This window comes from Dipodomys merriami, unplaced genomic scaffold (genome assembly GCF_024711535.1).
Source record: "Dipodomys merriami isolate MVZ:Mamm:240054 unplaced genomic scaffold, mDipMer1.0.p SCAF_5, whole genome shotgun sequence".
In the NCBI taxonomy this organism is placed as follows: Eukaryota; Metazoa; Chordata; class Mammalia; order Rodentia; family Heteromyidae; genus Dipodomys; species Dipodomys merriami.
Genome location: NW_027206068.1, coordinates 5,782,501 through 5,810,257, shown reverse-complemented (window position 1 = coordinate 5,810,257; position 27,757 = coordinate 5,782,501). Strand labels below are relative to the sequence as shown.

At 39.4% G+C, this 27,757-nt stretch overlaps 3 long non-coding RNA genes across 5 annotated transcripts in view; 2 read left to right on the top strand and 1 right to left on the bottom strand.

Annotated features, from left to right (window-relative positions):
* The first annotated feature begins 315 nt into the window (after positions 1-315).
* LOC138810028 (uncharacterized) lies at positions 316-14,366 on the top strand. Its single transcript, XR_011366996.1, has 4 exons — positions 316-382; positions 1,161-1,291; positions 13,547-13,695; positions 14,045-14,366. It is a non-coding gene; the product is annotated as an uncharacterized lncRNA (long non-coding RNA).
* LOC138810029 (uncharacterized) lies at positions 10,974-15,752 on the bottom strand. The gene is made up of 3 exons (XR_011366997.1): positions 15,669-15,752; positions 14,195-14,321; positions 10,974-11,037 (listed from the first exon to the last, which is right to left on the bottom strand). It is a non-coding gene; the product is annotated as an uncharacterized lncRNA (long non-coding RNA).
* An 85-nt stretch (positions 15,753-15,837) lies between these two features.
* LOC138810027 (uncharacterized) overlaps positions 15,838-27,757 on the top strand; it is a 61,450-nt gene continuing 49,530 nt past the window's right edge. Inside the window, exons 1-3 of one of the 3 annotated variants that reach the window (XR_011366995.1) lie at positions 15,838-15,918; positions 18,028-19,242; positions 19,488-19,628. This is a non-coding gene — a long non-coding RNA (uncharacterized lncRNA). Of the gene's footprint in view, positions 15,919-17,472; positions 17,556-18,027; positions 19,243-19,487; positions 19,629-27,757 lie in introns of those variants that run through there. The other 2 variants (XR_011366993.1, XR_011366994.1) reach the window with 2 other exon arrangements.

Sequence of the window (27,757 nt, the reverse complement as noted above, 5' to 3'; positions counted from 1 at the left end):
AAGTAAGAGTGCTAGCTATGATTGAAAAAGCTATGAGTTAGTTCTGGGCCCAGAGTTTAAGCTCCAATACCAACACATACACAACATATAGGTAAGACACACAACACACACACACACACACAAACACACACACACACGCACAATACTTGAGAACACTTTCTTTCTCCCGTTATATTTTATATCCTATATCTATTCTCATTATTTCTTAGTGAGAAGACTGACTGACATCTCAATCTCCCCCAGGCTATAGTACATGATGCTACAGTATGCTCTTTTGTGATGCAGGTCATTTGCAGTGAGCCCCAGCCGAGTCACCCACAGAGCTGTGTTAGAAGTCAATCAATATGCTACACTGAGCCAAATTACACAGCTAGGATGTTCAGTAAGTTATGTTCATAAAATGTATTTTTGCCTTGTGATGACTTACAGTGGTTTATAAGGATATCTTATGATCATGTTAGAAGCATTTATATATAATATTTAGAATCATATTATTGTATATATATCAGAATATATCCTCATTGTCACTTAGAAGCATACATAATATTATATTTAGAAGTAGAAAATCTGTGTATATATATATGTAACTGGCAATGCCTGCTATTTTCTTCATATACATACACATACATATTTCATAAATATATACACATATATATATATTTCAGCATAGTTACTATATTATATTCTTGAAAATGCTATGACACTAAATGCTTCTCACCACAAAAATGAAGACTATAGGAAGTAAAGCATATTTCATTAGCAAAGCTTGTGCAATCCATGTTTAAAGACTTGGTGAAGGTAAACTTGAATGGACACACAGAGTAAGGCCGAAGAGGCAGGTTACCTGTCATCAGTGTGACAAAAACCACTCAGGCCTCTCTCTAGGGTCCTTGACATGCAGCAAATGATCCTGTACTCATGTAATCCCAGAGAAGCTAGTATGAGTGGCAGGAGAGGGGCCAGGGGTCATAAAGTCTTGTTTTCCTCGTTGGAGAAATACCTACAAAGATATCCTCATAGTATTGCAGGGACTTGCCCACATGATAGCCCTTCTCCCTCCCTCCCTGACAGGGCATGGTTATGTGTGCCAATGGAAAAATGAGCAAATCCTATGCAGTAGAGACCTGAAGGAAAACTTTGCTTTTGAATTCATCCTATAGGAACATGGCCCAAGGAACTACCTTGCAGAGAAGCATCACTATGACTTGCTACCTGTGCAAGTCCAAACTTGAGTGGAGGAAGAACCTACTTGTTCCAGAGCATCTCTACACCAGTGTCTTTTGGCGGCTAGGTAAGTTTCTATGTAGCCCCAGAGAGCATGCGCTACTCACCCCTACCTTGGAAAGTAGCTGGCCTGTCACATTCAACACAGAGTTGCATGTGCGTCTTGTGGGACTTTTCTTTCAGAGCTGGTTTCTGCTTGCAATCCTCATATTTCAGCCTCCTGTAGCTAGAATTACAATCTTTACCCACTAGTGCCAATCTCAGTACTAAATATTTGATATTCAAAGACAGCCTGTGATCCCAAAGCTATCAAACCTTCCAGATGGGCCAAATATTAGTCATTTGAAAAATACTTCAGGACGGAGACCCAAAAATAATGCCCCATGTGAACTTTGGGTTTACTTCCTTCAAATTAAAAATGTTCATAAAATATATTTGGAAAAACGGAGGGAACCTTTTGTGCTGTTACCTTTGGTCTAATGGTGCCTTACCATCTTTTAAATTTGACTTAATGGTTTCTCATTAGATAGTGTCACAACTCCACTGTGCAGATTGTAACCTACCAGGGTATAAAGTAGCTAAGTCTCAGCCAATCACAAGTAGCAAATTGTTATAACTCAAAACAGACAGATGTGAGCTATGACCCATCAGGATGTCTCCATGCCTCATTTCTATTTTCTGTACATGATTTCCTTTCTTTCTCGCTATGAATAAAATACCACTTGACCAAATGATGGAAATGGAATAATATGAAATAACTTGGGTCAAGATTGATGCCTGGAATCATAATTAAGACCTGCAAAACTAGTTAATCCTATCTTTGTATTGTACTTCTCCTTGAAGTAATTTAATGAATTATATTATCCATAATTATATTATATTATGCATAATTGATGACATTTAGAGACAATAAGGTCTTGTATACATCATGTTCCTAAACCTTGCATCAAATTCTGACTTCTCCTTGCAGGCTAGGCCACTGAGCTGAATCATTTTCACATTCTTTTTTTGTATTTTCTCACATTCTCTTTCTTTGACAGATCTATGAGTTGAAAATGAAACTCCAGACAAACAACTACAACAGTATTTTTGTGCTTCACAATACTTAAGCTTTAAGATTCACAAACACCATTATTTGGTAGCCTTTGCCATCATTAATTTTTTTCTATTCTTATATTCCAGAGTTAGTGTCATTATTACTATCTATATTCCAAACCCAATTAAAAAGCTGACTCTTTTGGACGTATTGTTGGTGCATTTTATTTATGAAGACTCAGCTTCTTAGACCACCATAAGGAAGGATTCAGCTCCTACATTTTGCTAAGATAAGACTTGTCTTCTTAGTAGTAAGACTGTTTAATGAAGAGAATGGTAATTACAAAAATATTTTTAAAAAGTTAAAGGAAGGAGACATAGCATAAACATGAGTCAGCATACAAATTAGTGCTAAGGTATTTACATTCATTAGTATTCCAGAAACAATGAGATAATGCTATTATTCTGCCAAGCATAAATGTTGCATTATTTATAAGAAGGTGTTTATAAAAATCATATCATTGTTGCTAGTGCTGAACTAGGTACAGAAGAAGGTACACATGAAGACATTAAATGACTTTTTCTAAACCTTAACTTTCTGTCATTGCTCTTTCTCCCCATCCCATTTCTCTTCAAGCAGGCAGGCCAAGAGTCATTCTTGCTCACTGTCATAATGACACAGACAGAAAAACCCATTAAAATCTACTAAAATCACAACCTCTGGTTGTGACCTTGGAACCTTTCAGGTAACTCTTTCTATATTTCTTCCCATTCTCCATCCCTTACTCTGCTTTTTTTTTTTTTTTTTTGGTGTATCATGGAGCTTGAGCTCAGGGTCTGGGCACTTGTCCCTGAATTTTTGTGCTCAAGGTCAGTGCTTTACATTTGAATCACAGCTCCGCTCACAGTTTTCTGGTGGTTAATTGGAGATAAGAGTCTCATAGACTTTCCTGCTCCAACTGGCCTCAAACCACACATCGCAGCCTCCTGAGTAGTTAAGTTTACATGTGTGGTTTTACTTTGACACTTAAAGAAATCAAGAGCCATCTCCTTAGGATGTCCATCTGCCAGGAATACTGTTCATCTTGGATGAGACCCTTAATAATTAGAGTTATTCCGCTTTTAATTCAGTTCTCAAGTTGCGATTGACCTTTCCTTAGCAAAACTCTCAACTTCAACAAATTATGTCCCTTGAAAAGAAAATATATGTCCAGTAGCTGGTCACAATAATCTTTTACCTGAGGATCTTTATGGGGTTTCACTTAATTCTACTTTACAGATTACTGTAGCTCAATTTGCTTTCCTTTTTGATGCCCTATAATAATTGATACCTATTGTAGAACTATAAGCCCAAATTTTTTCAAATTATATGTTATGGACTGATAGTTCTAGGTTTTCTGACATATTTATAAAAAGTGGCTCTGTAGCAGGCTCCAGTGGCTCATGTTTATAATCCTAACTACTCAGGAGGTTGAGATTTGAGGATCGTAGTTCAAAGCTAGCCTGGGCAGGAAATTTCATGAGACTTTTATTTCCAATTAACCACAAAAAATCCAGAAGTGTTGTTGTGCCTCTAGTGATAGAGCACTAGCCTTGAGCAAAATAATTCAGGGTAGGCCCTGAATTCAAGCCTCAGGATTGGTGTAGAAGAGTGTGTGTGTGTGTGTGTGTGTGTGTGTGTGTGTGTTGTGTGTGTGTGTGTGTGTTTGTGTGGGGAGCTCTGTAGTCAAAGAGCCTTGTGCAAATTGTATGTTAATTTGGAAATTCAGAAAGCCTACTAATGTATTAAAGACACTTATATTTTCTTGCAGAAGAAAATCTAGTTTAACTTGTTCTATCCAACATTTTCTTTTTTTTTTTTTTTTTTTTTTTTTTTGGGTCCAGTCGTGGGGCCTGAACTCTGAGCCTGGACGCTGTCCCTCAGCTCTTCAGCTCAAGGCTAGCGCTCTACCACTTGAGCCATAGTGCCACTTTCCGGCTTTTTTCTTTTTGCTTATGTGGTGCTGAGGAATCGAACCCAGGGCCTCGAGCATGCAAGGCAAGCGCTCTACCACTGAGACACCTTTCCAGCCCCCTATCCAACATTTTCTACATTTGTTTCTATAGTAAAGTTATCAGAAAAAAAGAGCAGTGCTCTAGCAAGTAAATTACTGGACAACTTCTTGAACTTGCTATTCTGAAGTGACTAATTCTCTGGTGCATTCCAGCTCCTAAATGGGGTTAACTTAGGCTCCTATCTACTTCCCCACATCCTTTAATGTCAGTTCTGACAAACATGTTCACATTTTAAGATGTCTATTCATTTCTCATCATGTTGTCATACTGACAGAATGCATCAGTGCCTCATTTTTTTGAATTTTAATTTTATTCTAAAGGTGGTATACAGAAGGGTTACAGTTACATAACTAAGGTAGTGATTATGTTTCTTGTCCAACTTGTTACCCCTTCCCTCATTTTTCTCTCTTTCCTTCCCTCCAATCCTTCCCCAAGTTGTACAGATCATTTCTATCATAGTGTCATGTGATTATCACTGTTGCATAGCTTTCACCTGTGTCCTTTGTCTCACCATTTTGTTGTTCCTCTTCCTTTCCCTAGTTAAGATAAACATATATGCAATACCCAGGGTACCAAAATCGAATACAGTGACAACAGGGGATTAAACTATAAGGGGAAAAACACTAAAGAACAAAGAAATCACATAGTACATTGAGAACAACAACAACAAAGGAAAACCTCTTTGTCCATGTCTTAGAGTTCATTTCGTTTAGCATCATCTTATATGGTCATATGTACATAGCTATTGAGCTAGTCTGCTCATCTGCTAAGATTATCCTAAATGCATACTAATTATTACAAATAAGGGAAACCATGGGACCTCTGTTTCTTTGGGTCTGGCTTACTTCACTTAGTATGATTTTTCCAAGTCCTTCAATTGGGTCAGTGTCATTCTTTCTGACAGAAGCATAGAATTCCATTATATATATATATATATATATATATATATATATATATATATATATATATATATATATATATATATACACACACATATATATATACCACACACATATGTGTGTATCATATTTTCTTGATCCATTCATCTACAAAGGAGAATCTGGGTTGGTTCCCTATCTTAGCTATGGTAAATAAGGCTGCAATAAACATAGTTGTGATGGTAGTTTTATTGTGGCCTTGTTTGGGGTCATTTGGGTAGATGACCAGAAGTGGGATATTGCTGGGTCATAGGGGAGCTCTATATGGAGTCTTTTGAGGAACCTCCATACTGATTTCCAAAGTGGTTGAACAAGTTTACATTCCCACCAACAATGCAGTAGGGTTCCCTTATGTTCACATCCCTTCCAGCATCTGTTGTTATTAGATTTATTGATTTTAGCCATTCTAACTGGGTGAGGTAGAATCTCAATGTTGCTTTAATTTATATTTCTTTTATGGCCAGAGATGTTGAGCATTTCTTCATGTGTCTATTGGCCATTCTTATTTCCTCTTCAGAAAAGTCTCTCTTTAAGCCTTTAGCCCACTTGTTAATGGGGTAGTTGTTTCTTTGAGGATTTGTTTTGGAGGGTATATTTTAGATATGAGTCCCTTGTCTGTTGTATGGCTAGTGAAGTTCACCTCCAAATCTGTAGGCTATGTCCTTTACCACGCAGAAGCTCTACAGTTTCATGCAATCCCATTTGTCCAACCTTTCTTTATCTCAATAGATGCAGAAAAAAAACATTTAGCAAGAGCCAACACCCCTTTATGATGAAAGCTCTGGAGAAACTAGGAATCCATGGAACATTCCTCAATATAATAAAGGCCGTGTATGACAAACCTACAGCAGGTATTATGCTGAAAAGCTGAAGCCATTTCCTTTAAATTCAGAAATGAGACAAGGATATCTGATCTCTCCACTCCTCTTCAATATATTATTAGAATGACTAGCTAGAGCATTAAGGCAAGATGCAAACATAAAGGGGATCCAAATAAGAAAGATGAAGTAAAATTCTCCCTCTTTTTTTGTTGGTCGTGAGGCCTGAACTCTGGGCCTTGGCACTGTCCCTCAGCTCTTCACCTCAAGGCTAGCACTCTATCACTTGAGCCACAGCACCACTTCTGGCTTTTTCCGCTTATGTGGTAATGAGGAATCAAATCCAGGGCCCCATGCATGCGAGGCAAGCACTCTAACACTAAGCCAGGTAAGACAAAGGAAAAAGTGGGAACCTACCAATGAGCCACCTTCCCAGCCATGAACTCTCCCTCTTTGCAGATGTCATGATCTTGTATTTAAAGAATGCCATAGACTCCATGCCCAAGTTGCTTCAGTTGATCTGAAACACTGACAAAGTAGCAGGGTATAAAATTAACCCTCAAAAATCCATGTTTTGAACTGAGGTCCTGGGCACTGTCCCTGAGCTGCTTTTTGTTCAAGGTATCACTCTACCCCTTGAGCCGCAGTGCCACTTCCAGCTTTTTCAGTTTATGTAGTACTAAGGAATTGAACCCAGGACATCATGCATGCTAGGCAAGCACTCTAACACTAAGCCAGGTGAGACAAAGGAAAAAGTGGGAACCTATGCAACAGTGATACTCATAAGACAATATGTTGGAAATAATCTGTACAACTTGGGGGGGGAGGGAGAAAGGGAGAAAAATGAGGGAGTGGGTAACAAGTTAGACAAGAAATGTAATCACTACCTTACTTACGTAATTGTAACCCCTCTGTACATCACCTTGACTATAAAATTGAAACAAAAAAAATCAATGGCTTTTCTATATGTCAATAATGAGAAGAATGCAGCTGAAATTAGGAAAGCAATTTCTTTTGTAGTAGCCCCCAAAATAAAATACCTAGGTTTTAATGTAACCAAAGAAGTAAAGGACCTCTATGATGAAAACTTTAAAAACCTGTAAAGTGAAATTAAAGTAGAACTAAGGAAGTGGGAAAACCTCCCGTGCTCCTGGATTGGGAAGATTATCATCACGAAAATGGCAATACTGCCAAAGGCTAGCTCCAAATCCAATGCAATACACATCTTGTTTGTAAGACATCCAGGATGTTTTGTTTTGCTTTGTTTTGTTTTTGGGATCTGGTCATGGGGCCTGAACTCTGGGCCTGGGTGCTGTCCCTCAGCTCTTCAGCTCAAGGCTAGCACTCTACCACTTGAGCCATAGCACCACTTCCAGCTTTTTTCTTTTTGCTTATGTGGTGCTGAGGAATCGAACCCAGGGCCTCAGGCATGCAGGGCGAGAGCTCTACTACTGAGTCACCTTCCCAGCCCCATCCAGGATGTTTTTAAGGAGAACATTACCCTCTGTTTTTTTTATTTTATAAATTATGGTTGATGGTAGATTTTTTTCTCACTCTCTCATTCACTGCAATTGTCCTTACTTACATTGGGAGAAATCTGATACAGTCCTGACATTGTTTTATGAAAGCTATGTCAGGTTTTGTTTGTACAAATAATACCTGAGAGACCAAGTGACATTTATTATTGAGAACATCCAAGGAAATAAATATTGAGAATGAACCCAGTTTAGCTGGAGCCAAAAGCAAAAAAATGTAGAAGAGAAAGTTCATTCTCCATCTCAACTTATTAAATGCAGGAGAGGTCTAGTTAGTTAGAGGTGATAATCTTTTTTAGAATTTATGGAAGAAGCTGGAAAATAATCTTCAATGTGTCTGGTTTCCTTTTAACTTCATATTTTTTTATGTTGGAAAATTCGTAGTAGCTTTATAAAGCATTTTCAACTCAACATGTAAGTTTTAAAGCTGTTGGATTTTCTTACTTTTTAAAGTGATATAATTCCTTTAGAATTTACTCACGTGCAGTGGAATGAGCAAGCATAAATGTTTAAAACATAATGAGTAGCACTGCAGAGCACATTTGAATTTATTCCAGAGGGCAGGTAACCTTATAGCTCCCTCAAAAATGTTTGAAGGCAGCTGGGTGCTGTTGGTCAGGCCTGTAATTCTAGCTATGCAAGAGGCTGAGATCTGAGGATTGTGTTTGAAACCAGCCCATGCAGGAAAGTCCATGAGACCTCTATTATCTCCAATAATACTCAGAAAAAGCTGGAAGTGGTGCTGTGGCCCAACTGGTAGAGTACTAGCCTTGAGTACAAAGAGGCTCAGGGACAATGCTTAGGCCCTGAGTTCAAGCCACAAGACCAGCAAAAACCAAAAACAAGCAAACAAATTGTTTGAAGACATCTTATTGTGAGCATGCAAAGTCCTTCTTTATTTTCTCAGAATATTCAAGACTATGTTAAATCTTGATCATCATTTATTTCTCTTTTACTAGATGACAGCACCTTCCCCTCACTTCTTCGTTCCCAGGATGCCCAGTTTCCACACTCTCTGTGTTAATTTGCCCTATGGATGACAGCATGCATTATTTGAGCTCTACATCTATGCCCACTATGGTGAGGAAAGAGTGCTCCTATTTCTACTCTCTTAACTGAAAATCCACTCATCATTCATATGGCATCTTGGGCAACTTTAAGAGTTCTCCCATAATCATTAGCTCTAATTTGTCAGCAAAATGCTAGAAGTGGAGTTGTGGCTCAACTAGTACAGAGACAGCATTGAATTGAAAAAAACTAAGGAACAGTGCCCAGGCCATGAGTTCAAACCTCAATACTGGCAGAAAAAATATGAATGTAGACTGAGAAAGAATATCACAAAATATGACGACTCCTACAAAATTAACAAAATCCGAGTAAATTAGTACAAGTACTATGGAAATTAGTATAGGTATTCTCAAAATACTAAAAATAAAACTTCCATGTAATTCAGCTATGCAACTCAGGTATAAACCCTAAAGAAGCTATTTATAAATTAGTTAGATCTCAAACACTGGAGACACCTGCTTATCCAGGCGTACAGCAGCACTATTCACGAGAGCCAAGCTAGGGAATCAGACTATAAGTCCATCCAAATATATATGGGTAATGAAAACATGCTATGTATGTATGTATGCATGTCTGTCTGTCTGTATGTCTGTCTGTATGTCTGTGTGTATGTATATACTGGTTCTGAGGCCTGAACTCTTGCTTGCCTTTTTCTGTTACTACCTGAGCCTCATTTCCGCTTGTAGCTTTTTCTTAAAAAACTTTTTTATATATGTTTTTTATTGTAAAAATACTGTATGGAGGGGTTACAGTTACATGAGTAAGATAATGAGTACATTTCTTATTGAGCATTGTTGCTTCCTCCTTTGTTTTTCCCCTACCATCCCTTCCCTCTCCACCTCCCAAACTTCCTTCTCCCTCCCCACCGGCTGCCAAAGTTGTAAAGTTCATTTTCAACATCATATCTTGTACATCTCATTGTAACAATGGGTGAATCTGTATCCTTATTTCATCATTTTGTTACTTCCCTTCCCATCCCTAAATTAGAAAAATGTATATACAAGATGCAGGACACCAGAATCAAGTACAATGAAAACAGGGGTTATACTATGGGGGAAGAACATACCAAAGAAACAAAAAAATCACATAGTACACTTACAAATATGCTAAAAACAATAGCAAGAAAGAAAAAAAAAACACTTGTGTCCCTATCTTGGGGCTCATTTTGCTTAACATCATCTTATATGGTCATATGTACATAGCTTTTGACCTCTTCTGCTTGTCCTAGACATATAATAGTTATTGAAAATAAGAGAAACCATGGTACCTATGTTTCCTTGGGCCTGGCTTGCTTCACTTAATATATTTTTTTTCCAAGTCTTTCTATTTTCTAACAAATGGGCCGATATCATTCTTTCTGATGGAGAATAGAATAGAATAGTATAGACTAGAATTCCATTATATATATGTATATATATATACATATATATATATATATATACCACATTTTTGTAGCTTTTTGATGATTATTTGGAGATAAGAGTCTTAACAGATTTGTCTACTTGGGCTGTTTTTAAATCATGATCCTCAGATCTCAGCTTCCTGTGTAGCTAGGATTTCAGATGTGAGTTACTGGCACTTGATGAACATGTAGCATTTACACAATGGAGTTGTATTCATGGGTAAAGAAGAAAAAAATGATGTCCTTTTCTAGCAAATGGATGTAACTAGAGAGTATAATGTTACGTGAAATAATGCAGACTCAAAAATTTAATGCCACATGATTTGATTCATGTTTCATGGTGCTGTTGGGGAAGAGTGGGAATAAGAGAGGGTAATTGGAATTGAATATACGCGTATAAAAATGTCATGATCAAAACCATTGACAGTTTTGAAGAGGCAAAAAAATACTGTTGCATTGCATGTCCATGAATGAGTGAAACAAAAAAATCCAGATAAATAACCCAACATTTCTACTAATAAACTACTCAATAGATATTTTTCTCTTTTAATAACATACCCTTTCCTCATATGCAATTATTTTGAAATATTATTTCCAGATTAAAAACCAGGTAATATTTCTCTTCTAAAATGGTTGTTCAAACTCTTTTCTATGGGTTGAAACTGCTTTAATTTTTCACCACATGTTTATTGGTAAAGTTTAGTGAGACTTTAGAAAAAACCGCCATCAAACCTGTTTTGAATGAGATTTCTGACCCATGAAGGGAACTTGGCGAATTAGCATCAATACTTTTCAAAAACCAGTTTTCTGTCTTTGTTAGCACTGCTTACTCTACTGAAATGCCTGAGACAATTTACTTACAAAGATGAAATGTTTTCTTTTTTGGCACATGGTTTGTTTCATGGTTGCTTGGTTCTGTTTCCTTGGGCCTATCATGTTACAGGACATCATGGCAGGGGTACCTAAAGAAGAAAGCTTGCTTATTCTATGGTGGACATGAATCTAAAAGAGCCAGAGAAAAGGGTGGGAACCCAATATTAACTTCAAGGACACACACTCAAGGAGATAGCTTTCTTCTTCCATACTCCACCCATTAAAGATTCTACCAACTTATCTCACCATGGAATGGGGACCAGGGCCTTAACACACACACTTTGGGGAGGACTCTAAACAAAACCATAGCATCACCCCTTTATCAAAACTTGCTGTGAGCTACCACTACCCGCCCCACTGTCAGGTGAATCTTCAGAGTCTGAGAGTGTTTCTGGAACTAATTTCAACCCCAACTGAAGAATTCAGAGTGGGATAATAACTCCAAATACAACAACCTTAGAGTGCACAGCAACTCATCGAAGGCTAAACTTACTTCAAGAGTGGAATGAGGGAGCAGTGCTCATAAGAAAGCACTTTTACTCATGCAACTAGTAAACAAATAAACCAATAAACATGCAAATATATAGATACATATGTACATTAATATATTAAATATTTATTCACTCACATATCTACTGATATGTATATGTTTATGTATGTATATATAAACACATAAACAAATGCAAATAAAAGTATTATTTTAGGTAGGGTTTCATAAGATGTATTATATTAAAATCAAACATACAAATTACAGAATATCATAAAATAGTATGTAATATATAGTTTAAAATCAGTGTACATACAATGACATATATATTATGGTATCTATATTATATATGTGATATATCCTAGCATATATACTATACATATCTATCCATATGCATGTATGTATGTACTCTCTGTATGTTGATACATATATCCATATACTTAAGGAAAGTATTTATGCCAATTCTTTCTTATCACTAGTATTGACACTGCTTAGATTTATTTGAGAATAATTGTATGGTGAGATTATCAACTGAGACCCTATCTCATTCAATAAACCACATAAAACAGTATGGTGGTTCCAGGCAGATACATGGGAGGCAAATAGGATTGGAGTCTAACCTTTGAATACAACCTGAGACCATATCTGAAAAATACCTATGAAAGGAAATAAGGGCTAGGGCATAGTTCAAGTGGTACAGCACCCTGCATAGCAACTGCCAGGCTCAGGGTTCAAATCCTAGTACTGCCAAAAACCAAGAGAGAAACCATATTACTTTGTCATGTGATCTAGATTTTATGAAAACTAAAGTTAACCTCATTTACTAATTTTGAACTATGAAGATGAAAAATAAGATGAGAAATAAAGTTTTTAAGCACTACTACTTTCAAAGGATACCTAATTTTATGATTGGATGTGTGAAATCAACCATGGAAACCAGAGATGCAAGCTAAAAGTCTGTCTTATTCAAACAGATAAATGAGCTGCATTCAAACAGATAAATGACCTGCAAGTTTTTAAGGAGAAAACAAGGAGAGGAAAATAAGAAATGAAAAAGAGAAGTCAATTACCCCCTGAAAACTAGAGTTTGACTATTAAATAATAGATAAGAGTTGGAGTTTTCAATTTTCCTAGTTCAATTTTGCATGCCTTTTCTTAGAATATTACATAGGGCATAAATTTCTTATTGCTGTGTTCACTAATAGAAGAGACTATTCACAGAAGTACGAACAAGTTCTTGCTGGTAAATGACTGCTTGCTAGTCCATGAAATAGGAAAGGTACAAATCACGATATTATGAAGCAAAATATCACCATCTTTTTTTCCCCCTCAAAGATGTGACAAGCTGCGAGCCACAGTGGTACCTCACACAGTGGAATTTATTGCCTTGGAAATTGAGGAAGACCTCATAAAAGTGGTAATTTGAGGGAAAGGTGTGTTTGTACAGCTCAGGGGAGGAGGCTGCTGAAGTCAGACTTTCCAGGGCAGCATAAAGAAGGTGACAGTATGAATACCAACGTCCCATGAGTGCTGCAGTGGAAGGGACAGGGAAAATGCATTGAATTTCGCAAATATAAATAATGGTAGGAAATGGGATTAGGTGGCATGCTAAAATAATCATCAGTGCATAAGGTCATACCTATAATCATAGCAACTCAAGAGGCTAAGATCTGAGGATCATAGTTTGAAGCCAGTCTGAGAACACAAATTGAAGAGACATCTCCAATTAACCAATAAAAGTGAGAAATGGAGCTATATCTGAAGAGGTAGAATGCCAATCATGAGATAAAACAGCCAAGGAAGAGTGTAAGGCCATGAGTTCAAGACCCAATACTGGTACATACCTACACAAAAGATAGCTGAACTTTGATCTCATATAAATAACATTTATTCCATTCTATTTCCAACTTAAATAACCAAGTAAGATGTTCCCTTACTAGAGTGTTCATCGTTGACTCACATGGAATTTCACTTTCTTCAATATTGTGTAATCATTTATTATCTTCACCATTTTCCTTTCTTCTTAACATCATCTTCTTGTACATTCTGAGTTTAGACTGTTCTCCAATTAAGTGGAAGATGTATATTTGTTTTTCTTTATTCATCTTTAGGTGGGACTGGGTGGATGCAGAACTTCCTGTGGTGAGTCAAGTGTTGGTCTACTCCTGCTTGGATTGGGACAGCCTCATAGGTATGGAGTTGCCAGGATTTTCCTGTCAGCAAGCATCTGTTCTATGGAGCATCAAACCTACTCTAAGAGGTTAGTGTTTACTTCCCACATGTTATCAGACATTTGGAATATCTGGCATTTATCTACATCCTTTGATCTTAACATGAAGGATCAGAAGACAAATGTGCTTACATTTTCACTGTTGCCATTTGCTGGTAAATTGAGACTGATTCTATCTGGTAGAGAGAAAAAAAAACTCCCTCTGTATTTTTATCAGGTTAATTTAGCATGAAGAATATTGCACAATATAAATTAGTATGAATGTAATAAGTGATTTTATCTATTCCCCAAAGCGGTCGGTTAAATAAATGAACATGTTTCAAATCACTCCTCCTATGTTATGCACCCAAACTCTGCTCATTTATTTTGTGCAATCCAGGAATTCAGCAAAGCGCCAACTGCAAACCAGATTTAACAGCAAGTCCCTGTATTTCTCAAAACTAAAGCTGAGTGAGGACTATTTGCATATAAAATGCAATGCTGACAAAATGGCACAAGCTACCTGGGAGAATACTTTGCTGTACTTTACCTCACTCTTCGCCTAGGTACTCTTGAGTCCTTGGTTGGTAGAGCTGCTCCAGGTGTCAGTTGTACCATGAAAGGTTTGTTCTCTTTTTCATATTATTTCATGTCCCCGTGGCAATGAGGCTGAGGAACTGTGAAGAGAATCACATTTTTAACTTCCTGTCCACAATCCTGAATCATACTGATGTAAACAATCAATAAAATAGTTTCTTTGTTATTGAAATGGAAATAAATCTTGTTTCTCCTACTTACGTATTCAGGACTTTTTATTATCCTCTGTCTGCTTTAGGCTCAGAATAGTATGTTCTAATATTATAGTACAGTGACATTATATGAAAGAGAAATAGATGTTTAGACTTATTCCCATTAGGGAACTTTGTGAAGTCATTCTATCTCTGGAAGTGCAGAGAGGCTAACCATCTCAACCTTGAAGCAGGAAAATAATGTGATGTTTTAATGTCTGAATTTGACAATGGTATCACATTTTGCTAAATTTAATTCATCTTAATGTAAGCCCCTCCCTAAAAAGTGAACAATTTTTTTTAAGCAAATTGATCTATGTTCAAAGATCAATCACAGTTTCTATTGTGATTGCGTCGTCTTGTGTGTCTAAACTGTCCTCAGTTATACCAAAGTGGAGAGACAAGAAATGGCAAGATTGACAGCTAAAGGTCATCCTTTAAAAGTATTTGTGGAAAGTAGGGGAGAATGATACAGCTTTTCAGATAGGACATATGATGTCCAACACTCAGGAAACATTTTCAACAATCAGCAAAGAAGTGGCTTTTTGTGGTATTTTCTGACTGCTAGAATTTTTAGAAGCTTACCTATTCTCTATTATTTGGTGAATAAGGTGGTGTTAACTATCAAAATAACACACTCCAAAGTGATAGTCACAAACTGAGAACAACTAAAATACCTGCGGCCTGATAACTACTTCTTACACATTTATCACAGACTTTCAAAAGCCAGCATATGTGGCTGGGCAAACCATAGTTAAGCTTGCTAGGGGTTATGAAACCAGGGAATCCAAGAGCTTTAGACAAGTGTAGTAAAGAGGATAGCTTCCTTCCTTCCTCCTTCCCTTCCTTCCTCCCTTCCTTCCTTCCTCCCTTCCTCCCTCCCTCCCTTCCTTCCTTCCTTCCTCCTTCCCTTCCTTCCTTCCTCCCTCCCTCCCTCCCTCCCTTCCTTCCTTCCTTCCTCCTTCCCTTCCTTCCTCCCTTCCTTCCTTCCTTCCTCCCTCCCTCCCTCCCTCCCTCCCTTCCTTCCTTCCTTCCTCCTTCCCTTCCTTCCTTCCTCCCTTCCTTCCTTCCTTCCTCCCTCCCTCCCTTCCTTCCTTCCTTCCTTCCTTCCTTCCTTCCTTCCTTCCTTCCTTCCTTCTTTCCTTCCTTCCCTTCTTCCTTCTACCCTACCTCTCTTTCTCCACTCACTCCCAAGGATTTCACATTCCATGTGAGAAGGGAGAGAAAGTGACTGACACTATCTTGAAGATGAGGACCTTGAATCCAAATCCAAGGATACATGGCTGAAGTCCTCTGGTCCTCTATTCCTCTCAAAGCCACACCCAACCAGGGGATCTCAGAATGTCTATGAAGGCAGCCGGTTAACTGAAAAGAACCCCCAGATAGTGATATAATCCAATTTAGACCCCATCTAAGGCAGATGTTAATACAAGCTCTTCTGTCATGGTGCAGTAGGGACTGACTGAGAAGAAACCCGTAGGAACAGGTAACAGGATAGGAGCATGTGGTTTGGTCCAGAGAGATTCCTGGGAGCCTGTAGCTCCAGTTTCAAAATCAGAGTCCTTGGTAAGAGAGAATAAACCCTGGATAATGGTGGTCCTGGGTGGCTGCCCAGCCTTCCTTCCACTCCTTTGAGCACTCTGCATTTGTAATGAAGGCCTTCCAAGTCTGCCATCTTCTCTGGTGAACAGCCTCAATCCCTTGACCAACACATAATGAGATTCATGCCCTAGCCCTGTTTCCTAAGGACTGAGGTGGGAAAACCTTACATCAAAGAGCCTTAAGCATTTCTGAATGCTTCATTTATGGTGACATGATCAACCTGACTGCTTTCAGGAAGGCCTTATTTGTTCAGGTCATTGTTGTGGAAGGAGGTTGGGAACTGATTCTGGGGCTTTGGGACCTTCAGTATGGCAGAGGGCAGGGGGCCTCTCAGTGCTCTAGCAAAGATCAGTATGCAGGAGAAGTCCCTTACTGTGGCTTTTCTCTTTCAGCTTCACTCAAATAGATCTTCAGAGATAATGGATGCTTCTTTCTAGCCCATGTCGGTATCCGATAGGTCCAGTCACTGATCACCAATGGCATAGGGACCATGGGCCTTTCAGTCTACAGAGCACTGAGGGGGGCTTTGAGCTATCTCAATATAGTCTACTCTAAAAACAACTTCCATAATGCTGAGCCCATTTGTTCCCCTGATCAGAAACATCCACCATGTCCAGTATGAGCATCCTCATACCCATGGAGTATGAGAGCAGCTCACTTAGGCCTCCCAGGACCAAGTCTTAACAAAGGAACTTACAGCTCTAGCATGCCCTGGAGAGATTTTTCAAGGCAAGGAGAGAGGAGGAAATGTGAATAAAACTCAGTATAGGAGCACTGTAAGTACTGGATGAAGATGCTCCATACCAAATCCCCTACATCATGCAAGAGAGTTATCACAAGGGTATTGTTAGGAACCTGGTATTGTGCACAGCACCCATCCTCAGGGAGAACCAATTACTGACAGATGCCTCATGAAATAGCTCCAAGGCTTGTGACCTCCTTGCCTAGTTTAGGTCAACCTTCAAGCTTCATAAACATCAAATGTCTTGCCAATCAGCTAGAACTCCATAAGAGCAATGGCCCCCAGATCAAACTGTAATCAATAAAAATACTGAATTTATGCTACATGACAGAACTAAGGAACATGTGAATAACTTTTTAATTGTTAAAATTGTGCTTTAGGTGTGGCTGGTGGTTCATGCCTATAATCTCAAGTAGTCAGAGAGCTGAGAGCTGACGATTGGTGGTATGAAGCCAGCCCAGGCAGAAAAGACCTTGTGACTTTCTTTCCAATTAATCACCTAAAAGATAGGAGTGAAACTGTGGTTGAACTGGTAGAGTGTCAACTTCAAGTGAAAAAGCTCAGGAACAGTGCCCAGGCCCTGAGTTCAAGCCCCAGTTACAGGCACACAAATGAAATAAGATAAGCAGGTGACACCTGGCTGGAATCGAGCCCTTTGTGGCTGTGACTTCACAGAAGCCACCATGATGGAATCACAAACAATACGAGTAGAAGGAAGCTCTTGGTTGGTAACCTGTTGGATCCATATATATTGTCAGGATTTCAGATTTGGTTTGGAGGTTTGTGATTTTGGTTAATCAATTTGGCATTTGGGTTTTCTTCACCTTAGCTTATTTACCCTGCTTTTTTGTTTTACTTATTGTTTTTTCTAAGTTTTTCTTTTCTTCCTGCTTTTACTTTTTTATCTTGATGGCTTCTTTATTAGTTTACATATTTATATCTCATATTTATATATTTTATATTACTTTCTTATATGTATCATTATGCTCTTTATTATATTTATATACTATTTTATATTTATATATTTGTTTTCAGCATATATTGGTATATTATTATACATTATATTTTATAGTTATTAATTAAATTAATTTTTCTTAGCATTGTTAGTGAGGCTTCCTACAATGGTTAGTGAAAGTCAGAAGAGGGTGTTGCAGGGCCTTGTGTTGGCCTTGGGGCCAGTTCCTCCTCCGAGGAGGCACCCATGGCTCAGTACAGGTCCTGAGGACCATCGGTATGGGGGGCTTTGGCCAGGTCATATTGGCAGAGCACCTCTGCATGGACACCGTGGTGGCTGTGGAAGTCCTAGAGAAAAGAGCCCTTCTTCACCGGTGAAGTGGACATATGGAGTCCGTGGAGCACTGTTTCAGGTGATGGAAAGAGGGGCGTGGCCACAGGAGGTGGAGAGGCCAGGCGGGGGAGACCTGGTGGACAATTCATGAGGGAGGCAGAGTGGGGTGGGGGGAGGCCGACCTCTCTCGAGGCCCATCGTGAGCGCCCCTGCCACGAGAGTGCCATCGCCACGGGGTCTGAGGCCGGAGACCATCCTGCTGGGTACCAGGGGTGATGCCCAGCCTGCGACTCGGGCTCAGCACGAGGTTCACACCCGGGAGGAGCCCGACGGTGAGTGCGGCGCTTTAGCCTTTGGGACCCCAGACCTTCAGCACCAAACATATGATGGCGCCCAGGTGGACATTTGGAGCCTGGGCGTGGTGCTGCGCAGTAGGCTGGGTGGACCAGGGGCCGCATAGAGGGGAGAGCCAGCGGGGGGGACTCTTTGACGAGGCAGGTCCTGAGCCACAGGCGCAGGATTGGGAAACCCTTCTCCGAAGAGATAGGAAGCTTCTCTGCTTACTTCATGATTGCTGCTCCTGAGCAGAGGCCCTCGCTGGGGTAAGTGCCCAGGCACCCCCAGCCCAGGCCAGCATCACCAAGTCCTAGCACGAGTCCCCCAAAACAGCCGGACCCCACCACCCTGGACATAAGGTGCCACCTGGACTACAACCCAGGGGAGGTGCGGGCAGCCCTGTCAGGCAGGACCTTGAATGCCTGCGGCCCCAGGGGGACCTGGGGCGTCCCCTCACCCGGAAGGCGAGGCCCTGCTTCCTGGGCCTCCCCCTGCCCTTCTCCTGCAATCCGTCCTTCTACACTGCTTCACCGAAGACAGCAAGTGCTCTTGCTTGTCATCCTGCCACCTGCCTGCCCCTCCCCTAGCACGGGAGGCAGGAGGGTGGCAGGAAATGGACCGCCACGTCTGGTCTGCATCTGCCCTCTGCATCCTCTGCATGAGAGGCACATAGGAGCAGACAAAGGGCAACAAGCCTCCTTCCCTGGATCCAGCAGCAGCAGAAACCACAGCCGCAGCACATGTAGCCAGCTTTGGCTGGAAGAAGCTGAATAGGAGGATCACCAAGTGCTTCAGTTCCTGCTGCTGCTGCTGCTGCTGCAGGAATCAGATCTCCAAATAACGTGAGTCCTCCTAGAGAATAGAGCAGCATCAATAGCCTAGGAAGAAAGTATGGAGTTGTGTTTAATCTTGCTTTAAGGATGTCATTTTCGGCTGATTAACTCTTGTATATGGTTCCTGTGGAGGGTGAGAGGTTGGAGGGGTGTCCAAAGGGACAGAGATGAAGAAGGAAGGAATTATGACAGGTCATGTCAGCTGGGTAACATAGTAACAGACATTGTCCTGAGTTTCCTTTTTTCCTGACAAGGAAGTGGAGAAGGAGAGAAGTGGATATCACCACAAACAATACTGACCTGGAAGGTGTCCTGTGCAGCCTTAGGATGCCTGGAGAGAAGGGTCCCTCTGCTCCTACTTGGAGCAAGCATCACAGATATTATGTTTTGGGGAGTTGAGGACATTATCTATGGTTTCTAATAAAGTTCCTATTACATTTTTCCAGCAAACTTAATAAGCTGATACGCCTGAGAGATGATCACATGTACTCTGAATTTTGTTTTCCCCGTGAGTACAAATGTTGGCCTGGGAGTTAGTTCAAAAGCCTAATGGAGCACAAGTGTGTGGCTCCTGCCTATCTATAGTCCTAGCTATTCAGAGGACTGAGACCTTGGAGGATTGGAGCTCAAAGTGAACCAGCACAGAAATCCTGACTCAAATATTTTCAGCCCACAGGAGGGCTACAGGAGTAGCTCAGGCAGGAGTTGGTAAGCTGATTAAACTTCAAGGTCTTGAGTTCAAATCACAATAAAAGAAAGGATCAGGTAGCCGGGCATTGGTAGCTCATGCCTGTAATCATGCCTGTAGCTACTCAGGAGGCTGAGATCTGAGGATGGTCATTCAAATCCAGCCGGGGCAGGAAAGTCTGTGAGACACTCATCTCCAATGAACCACTCAGAAATCTCGAAGTGGCGCTGTGGCTCAAGTGTTAGAGTGCTACCTTTGATCTGAAGAGCTGAGGGACAGTGCCCAGGCCCAGAGTTCAAGCCCCATGACCTACCAAAATAAAAAAGGGGACAAAGTAACAAGAGACAAAGATCTGGACAGGCACCGGTGGATCACAAACCAGTGATCTTAGCTACTCAGGAAGCTGAGATCTGAGGATCAAAAGTTCAAAGCCAGCCCAGGCAGGAGTGTCCTTGAGACTTTTATCTCCAATTGACCACCAAAAAGCTGTAAATGGAGATGGGACTCAAGTGATAGAGTGGCATCCTTGAGTGAAAAAGCTCAGGTACCACACACACACACACACACACACACACACACACACACACACACACACAAAGCCGTTCTGGTATCTGTTTCACTTATTTTTTTTAAATACGTTTTTTATTGTAAAAATACTATACAGAGGGATTACAATTACATGAGCAAGGAAATGAGTACATTTCCTATCAAGCATTGTTACCTCCTCCTCTGTTTTTCCTCTAACCTCTCTTCCCTCTCACCTCCATAACTACACTCCCTTCCCTTCCCCTCTTCCCCCCCTAAATTGTAAACTTTGTTTTTCAACATAGTATCTTGTATATCTCATTGTTACAGCAGGTCAACCTGTATCCCTATTTAAGCATTTTGTTTTCTCCCTTCCCTTCCTCAAGCTAGAGAAGTGTATATACAAGAATGCAGGGCACCCACATCAAATACAGTGAAAAACGGGTTATACCATGGGGGAGGAACATACAAAGAAACAAAAAAAAAAATCACATGGTACATGATAAAAAGTTAGGAACAATAGCAAGAAAGAAAAAAACCACTTGTGTCCCTATCTTGAGGTTCATTTCACTTAACATCATCTTATCTGGTTTTTAATGTGCCAATCTTATAGCTTGAACTCAGAGCTTTTATGCTGTCCCTAAACTCTTTTACTCGAGGCTAGAGCTTTACTACCTGAGCCACAGCTCTACCTCTGGCTTTTTTAGTGGTTAATTGAGTATCACAGAATTTTCTGCCTGGGCTAGTTTTGAACTGTGATCCTCAGATCTAAGCCTCCTGAGTAGCTAGGATTACAGGTATAAGCCACAGGCACCCAGCTATGTTTGTTATTTTTAGAAGAATAAACAGTCTACTAGGTGAACACAAGTATCTTAACTTTTTCCTAGAGTCCATAATACCATGGTAAAGTCAAGAAACAGGAACACATACATAAATACCCTCACAACTCCAATTTCACTGCTTTGTTGACCAGCAACAAATATTACATAAGCAGGAACTCAAGAAAGCCCTTAGAGCTCCTGGAAATGGAACAGTACTAGCAGTCAGAGCCACAGCTTCATGCAAGGTAGGAAACCACTTTACAGACAGGTGCTGGTGGCTCATGCCGATAAATCTGGCTACTGTGGTTCAAAGTCAGGCCAGGTAGAAAAGTTTGTGACACTCCAATTATTCTGCAGAAAGCCTGTAACTGAGGATGAGACTCAAATGCTGAGTGTCAGTCTTGAACAACAGAAGCCAAGAAAGCACAAGACCCTGAGTTTAAGCCCCACTACTGGCACAAACAAAAGAAATGTACTATGACATTGGAGCTACCACTTCAGGCCCCTTCTGAGTAATTCAACAAAGGGTCTTCAAAGGTGGTTCTGTCTGTGTGTGTGTGTGTGTGTGTGTGTGTGTGTGTGTGTGTGGTGTGTGTGTGTGTGTGTGTGTGTGCATGTGTGTGTGTGTGTGTGTGTGTGTGTGTGTGTGTGTGTGTACTGGTCCTGGTGCTTGAACTCAGGACATGGGCACTGTTCCTGAGGGATTGTTGTTGTTTATGGTTAGCACTCTACCACTTGAGCCACTGTTCCACTTCCAGTTTTCTGGTGGTTAGTCTGAGATAAAAGTCTCATGGAGTTTCCTGCCCAGCTTGGTTTTGAACCATGATCCTCAGATCTTAACCTCCTGGGTATCTTTACTATTTTTATCACATTGATATTTTCAGGGTGAGTAGTTTGTAATGTCCATTGTTTCATTCTCAATATTAGTAATTTGTACCTTACAATTTTCAATTGCATTAATTTTATTCTTTATTTCCTTGCTTCCATCACTTGGTATTTATTAGGCTCTTTAGTCAGTGAACTTGGAGGTTATGTTACTGAATGTCAGTTGTTACTTATTTGATGTGTTTGCACTTGTTGAAATTCCTTCAGCACTGGTTGCTAAGATGCAACTAAGTTAAATGTTTGATTGGGACCTGAAGGGGGCTTGGGAAGACCAATGGCTATAGAGTCTTCTAGTGACTGAATTAATTACTTTATATGAAAGCATTAAAGTTTCAGCATTTATTATTATTATCTCCAATTAACCACCAGAAAACCAGAAGTGGTGCTGTGACTCAAGTGGTAGCCTTGAGCTGAATAGCTGAGGGAGAGTACCCAAAATCCCAGAGTTCAAGCCCCACAACCAAAAAAAAAAAATCAGACATTTCTGCCATGGCTGGCTTTGAACCATAATACCCATGTCTGTCTTCTGAGTAATTAGAATTATAGGCTTGAGCCATCAGCACATGGTTTAAAGTTCAGGAAATATTGATATTGCAGCAAAATGCATTATTAAAGCCAAGACCTGACTTGGATCATAATGTGATTATTTCACATTCTCAAAAAAGTACTAACTTTATCACCAAAGAAGTTAAATTATTCCTCAAGACAACAATATAGACATAGGTATTTGAAACAGTTCTGGTGTCTGATTGAGTTGTAGAGGATAAGAAGATGCTGGTATATGGTGCATTCTTGCTAAATTCTATCTTAAGAGACACAATTTATGATAAGAAAGGGGTTATAAATGAATTAACAAGTGTAATAGACTCTATGTAGAGTACAAATAGTATAATTCTTTAAAAAGATTAAGTCAACGCCCAACAAAATACCAGGAAATGGGTACTTACAAGAGGGTAAGGTAGGGCAAAGGGGAGAGGGATAGCAGGATGAAATGGGAAGAGGGGGGAATGCAGGCAAAAACTCATTGGATCTATCCACAGAATTGAGAAATATAAGGGAAGGGGTGAGTCAAAGAGGGGCAGTGTTGAAATGGTGATACACAAATCATGATGCATTGTACACATAAATTGTTTTGTTACATGGCAGAAAATTCAATACATAACTAAGTAAGGGAAAGGGTGGGTTGAGGGGGTGGCTGAGAACGTTGAAAGGGTGCATTGATCAAGATGCACTGTGTTCATAAAATACTTTGTTGGATGGCAACTCCTTTGCACAACTCCTTAAAGATAATAAAAATATCCCAAATAATAGAGACACAGTTTAGTTAGGCTCTGTCAACTATAATACTCTTACCAATGGAAACTGAAGAAAGTTCTTAGCGGACATGACAGTCAACTAGCAAGTTCCTCCTCAGTTGTTTCCTGAACCCAGGAAAAGCGGTGCATCTTTCAGAGCTGTTAAAGTTTTCTTATTTCTTAGCTTTTCCATTTGAAATTTTTAGGTAGATGATTACTTTTGCTAATTGCTCAGGTTGCTGTGGCATTAAAACATTTCACAAATGGCCCCCCCGGATGAAGGCTTTTTTTTTGCACCTGGATGATTTTGAGTGATTTGAAATAAATCTTTCAAGTGAATGCTGTTTGAAACCACCAGGCAGGTCAAATAATAATCCCTAGCCAAGGCAGTTTTCAATAGCTCCAGCTCCCCTCCTGCTCCTCTTGGTAAGAGTACTGTAGCCTATTATTCATTAGCCTTTCTGTGAAGCTCAGGATCAGGGAACCGCAACAGCAGAAAGGTCAATGTACTTACCAAGAATCAGCCATTTTTCTTGATTAAATGCTCTCCTGTTTGCTGCAAGCCTTTGATTAATTTCCAGAGATGTGTAAAAGGTAATTCTGACAATTTTCTATTGGTTGTATCAAAGGGCAAATGTTCGGAAGGGCTCACTCCATCATTCCTGTGGCATCTCCTCAACATGTAGTATAGTTTGCAATTAAAAGTTTGAATTTTTGTATTAGGAATAGAAATACTATGATTTGCCATTTTGATTCATTTCTGGAATGCTGGGTTTTTATAAGGTGATGTCCCTTCTATCTTACTGATTGACAGGAATTCATTCATGACACTTTATACTTTCTTGAACTATATCATCGTTTTTCATTCCTGATATTGAAAATGTATATTTCTCCCTATGTCTTTACTATTTCTTTCTTCCTAAGTCTTACAAAGAATTTATTCTTTTAGCAGTGTCTTTTCATGGAAAAGCCATGTGATTTCATTCATTTCTTTTTTGCTGTTCCAGTAAACTTATGAACACCCAGGAGATTAGAAGAACTCAAATTTATTATCTTAGAGTTCTGGCAGTCAAAGGTCTGAAATGAAGTTCACTTTGCTTAGTGTTATCTTATATGGTCAGATATACATAGCTCTTGAGCTATTCTGTTCATCTGCTAAGATTATCCTAGATGTATACTAATTATTGCCAATAAACAAAGGTCTGAAATGGGGATTATGGATCTAAAATTAAAGTGGAAGAAAGGGTAGTGCCCTCTGAATTCTTCCAGGAAGAATCTGTGACTGTTACCCTTTCTGTAGTCTGTCTACAGTAATCAACTGTGGACCGAGCAGGGAATCTCAACCCTGAAGACATGAATTGCATCATCATCTCCTTGTTCTCTACTTATATACTTTCCCTGGAGGAATAAATAGGTAACAATGTCTGGGAAGGCTCAAAAACTAAATTGTCCCAAAGAAAAATTCCTTTTAAAAAGGATTAGAAATATAATACTTAGAAACATCACTCAAATATTTATTGCAGTAGAAATTAAGAACAGATGTATATGAAGAAAACCCATGTGATAATTTTAACATTTCCAGCAAAAGGATAAAATAGTGCATTACTATATAAACATTTTATCAAGAGAATTCATTGGTGAAAGACTATGCTTACTACTCACATCTTTAATTCCAAAATTAATTCTGGATGAAGACTCTGAATGCTAGCATGTTATAAATTAAATGAAAATGTGATTTGAGAAAACTTTATTGAAATGCTTGCAAAAGCTAAAGTTAAAATGTAAAAGTGACAGAGTGAACCAAATAAATATTTTAAATCTCAAAAAAAACCCCAACCCAGCTATAAAGTCATCAAGCACAATTTTAAAATGGAAAGCAGCTAGGCACTGATGGCTCACATCTGTACTCAGGAGGCTGACATCTGAAGATCCAAGTTTAAAGCTAGCCTGGGCAGGAAAGTACACGAGACTCTTATCTCAATAAATCACCAGAAAACCGGAAGTGAAGCCATGCTCAAAGTGGTAGAGTTCTAGTTAAACAAAACAGCTCTGGGAGAATTAAAAGAGAGTTGAAAAGAGTTCAGCCCAGGCCCTGAGTTGAAGTCTCAAAATCTACAAAAGAAGCAAAAAAGCAAAGAAAAAGCAAAGAAAAAGGGGCTGGGAAGGTGGCTCAGTGGCGGAGTGCTTGCCTTGCATGCATGAGGCCCTGGGTTCCATTCCTCAGCACCACATAAGCAGAAAAAGCCAGAAGTGTTGCTGTGGCTCAAGTGGTAGAGCACTAGCCTTGAGCTGAAGAGTTAGGGACAGCATCCAGGGCCCGTGTTCAGGCCTCACAACAGACAAAAACAAACAAGAAAAGAAAAAATGAAAATAAACATCATAATCCTGATGTTGACTTGACATATTGTTTAAAACCAGTCACCTCAATAGGGGACCAGCAAAAGACCTTATATCTGAGGGAGAGTATCACTAATATGAAACTATATATTAGTGTTAAATGTTTATATAATTAGATAATAGATAATCATGATAATTGACATTAGTATCAGCATATTCATACTCAGTCATTATAATTTAAAAACTATAGTCCCTGTATCACTTAAAGAACAGTTAAATACCATGTCATATGTCAATTTTATACTTATACTAACAATTTTAAAAATTATGTAGAATTAGAATTGCAAATTGAAGATCCAGAAGTTTATTGCAATGGCACGGTAAAGTGTATTTCTAGATTAATTATCAAGTTGATTTATACTTCTGAAAATAAAATTTAGCTCTGTACATTTAAATAAAAACATTCTTCAGTTATTCACATTGTTTATCTATGTAAAATTTAAAGCTGAAGAATATCTTTAATTGTGTATAGTAAAGAAACACACTCATGTTCTAGATACTTATAGTAACTTACACATTACTACAAACTTATGTTTATATATTCATGACAATATTCTAAGAATTATGTTAACAATATATTTGTTTCTTTAAAAAATTTTTGTTTTTCTGTGCCAGAACTGGGGCTTAATCTCAGGGCCTGAGCATGGCCTCTTAGCTTTTTTGCTCTTGGATAGTAAGCTCCACTTCCATATTTTTGTGTTTAATTAAAAATAAGAGTCTCACAGACTTTTCTGGCTGAGCTGGCTTTGAAATGTAATCCTCAGATCTCAACTTCCTGAGTAGTTAGAATTCAGCTATGAGCCACTAGTGTCTGAACCTGTGTTTGTTTCTTGATTAGTGGATTGCATTGTATTTTCCTACTACATTTGCTTTGCATATGTTGAACTGATTATTTTCAGATAATTGTATGCTAAAAACAGAAGTGCTTCAAATACAATCGCTCTATCATACAATATGGTAACTTCCCAAATGCAAACAGGAGTTCACTTTGGGGGTGGGTGGGAATTCCCACATTGATTGACATGCAAGTCTTTATGTCACTCACAGAACCCATCAGTTCCAGGGAGTCTCTTTAATGTAATGTTTTGATATTGCTCTAGATACATTGCATATTTTATTATAAATGAATGCCAAATATGCACATATTCGTGAAGTTTGAAAGAGATGCACTATCATGTTTTGAGCAAAAGCATTCATAAACACCACAGAAGAAGGCTGTGAGTGGAGACAGTCACAAAGTGGTCATGAAAACTAAGGGGCCATGCTTGTGTTCTGCATTCTCATGCAGGGAAGGGAAGTCACCTGGCACTGTGCTTCCAGAACCTGCCAGCAGGGACCACCCAACCTTGACAGCAACGTGGCTCCTGTTTTTCCTGTCTAATTTGAAATCAATCTTTACCTGGTACCCGAGTTCCAATGTGGGAACAGAGACCTGTTCCTTCTATTTAAAGTGTTAGGTTTTCTTTGAGCAGAAAAATGAGTATTCCTTGGAGAGAGGCTGGCTGTGAGCCCTGCCTGGGCAGCTGTGGTAATGGAATGAATTTTCATAGCCTTTCAGCTTATCTCAAAGCCATTACCTTTTCAGAAAGCAACCAGCATAGAACCTGTCCATTGCCAGCTGAAAACAAGCAAATCATATATCTACTATGAAAAAAGAGGAAAACTTTTAGGCTTTGAATTAAATATTCATTGTTGTTCAACTTCTGGCAGAAAGCCTCTCCAGTGTTCTGTCATGACACCATCCGTTACTTCCATCTGTGTCATCTGAACCTTACCCACTGGCTACAGCAAGCCTTTACTTCATTAGAGCTCTAACATCCCTCTTTTTTACTGGTTGTCTCTAAGGAAGACTTTTGGCAATAAATCGTGGCTCATCCCATATTAGCTTCCTGTCATAATGCAACGATACACAC